Genomic DNA, 1922 nt, shown 5'->3' on the forward strand with positions numbered 1-1922 from the left:
CCCCGCTCACCTGTGGCAATGGCCCTCCCTCCAGGCGCCATGGGGCTGGTTTCTTGGGTTCAGCTCATTTCCCCACCTTCCAAACTGAACTCACTCAGATACCTTCTGTCAGAGAAACTGGCCTGTGTGAGAGCCCCAGGCCTGGCTGCTGCCCCATCACAGCGCCGCTCAGGCTTTCTTGGCTCTCTGCCCCACCTGATCAAGGTGGGGCCTGGAGGCTGGGCCCCAACATGCTGCCTGGCAGAGGGGCTGGGGAGCAGTGAGTAAGAGCACAGCTTCTGGCACAAGGCAAAACCCTGGCATTGCCCCGTACTGGCTGTGTGACCTTGAGTAAGTCACTTTACCTCTCTGTGCCCCAGTGTCCTCACGTGTGAAATAGGGAGCAGTGATACGTACCTCCAGAGACCGTCCCAAATCCCATATGAGATAGTACACATAAAGCCCTTTGCACATTGCCTGGGTGCTGGTGTGGTTGGGCGCTTCCTGATTTGCTGGGCCCTTCAACAAATTGAGAGACCAACATCGGCACCTGCTGGTCTCAGAGGGAAATGCCGCTGTGGGTGCCTGAAAAGGAGCTACTGCCTCTGTATGAATTTGCTGGGGCGTCCGTGACAAGGTACCAGAAACCGGGTGGATTAAACAACAGAAAGTTGTCCTTCCACAGCTCTAGAGGCCAGAAGTTAAATGAAGGAAGGTGTCAGCAGGGCTGTGTGCTCCTCCGAGGGCTCTGGGGTAGAATCTGTTCCAGGCCTTTCTCTCAGCTTCTGGTAGTGCAGTCAACCCTTGGCGCCTCTTAGCTTGTAGATGCATCCCTCCAACCTCTGTTTCTATCGTCACGTGGCTGTCTTCCCTCTGTGTGTCTGTGTTCAAATGTCCCCTTTCTGTAAGGACGCCAGTCATATTGGATTAGGATGTATCCTACTGCAGTACAACCTTATCTTAACTAATTACCTCCGCAGAGACCCTATTTCCAAATAAGGTCACGTTCACCCAGATACCTGGGTTAGGACTTCAGCATATCTTTTAGCGGGGACACAATGCAACCTGTAACAGGACCCCTGGAAGAGGTGCCATTTGAGCTGGGCCTTTGAGAAGAAATCGCTCAGGAGCAAGGTGCTGAGGGTCAGGCGCCAGCTGGGGTCCCTGTTTCCTCTCTGACATAGCTAGAAACGCCAGGGAGAAGGTATGCTTTACTTGCCTGTGACGTCCCCAAGTGGGACGTGTCCTTGTTCCCCGGCACCATGTGCTTTAGATGGGACAGAGTAGCGACAGCAGCCCGGGGCTTTACGCTGTCTTCGTGGTTATCACGGAGACAGGCGCAGATCAGAGCTACCTGCGTGCACCAGGCCCTCGCTGGTCTTTCATGTGCAGAGAGGCCCTGTCTCTGGCAGCCCTTCCATTTCCTCTGGTCATCTGCAGTGTCCAGGAGGGGCAGAGATGAGCAGCCCACTGACCTGGCCTCCACGAGCTCCTAGTCTAGGTTGGAGCCAGATGCCACGGTCAACTCCAGGGGGACTGCTCGGACGACTCAAGTCCCTGTCTCCACCCTGTACCCCCCACCCCTCCTCCTCTTGGGACCCCAGAGTGTCCTTTCTAACGTGCCAGGCTGATCATCTCAAGACCCACCCCGAATCCCCACTTCAAGCCCATCTTGTGGCTTCCCTTTGCCGCACTCAATCTGGTCTCTGCTTTTAAGTCCCCCGCCAGCCTCCACCTCCTACCCTTATATGCCCGCAGTTGGCCTGGGCTGGCCTACTCCTCCATGGAGCTTTTCGGGTGCCTTTGGGGCTGGACTTGTGCACAGCCCATGCCACTCAGCCCTCATCTTGCCCCCTGCTGGGCCGGGGCTTCACCAAGGCAGACCTGGGGCTCACCCCCATCTGTAGCCCAGTGGCCAGGTGCAACCGAAGGAAAGAGTGAGT

General features: G+C 56.5%; 1 protein-coding gene across 4 annotated transcripts in view; it reads left to right on the forward strand.

Moving 5' to 3' along the window:
* ZNF185 (zinc finger protein 185 with LIM domain) overlaps positions 1 to 1922 on the forward strand; it is a 45633-nt gene that overhangs the window by 9326 nt on the left and 34385 nt on the right. The gene's annotated exons all lie outside the window — the stretch shown is intronic.

This window comes from Neophocaena asiaeorientalis, unplaced genomic scaffold (assembly GCF_003031525.2).
Source record: "Neophocaena asiaeorientalis asiaeorientalis breed wild unplaced genomic scaffold, Neophocaena_asiaeorientalis_V1.1 scaffold1340, whole genome shotgun sequence".
NCBI lineage: Eukaryota > Metazoa > Chordata > Mammalia > Artiodactyla > Phocoenidae > Neophocaena > Neophocaena asiaeorientalis.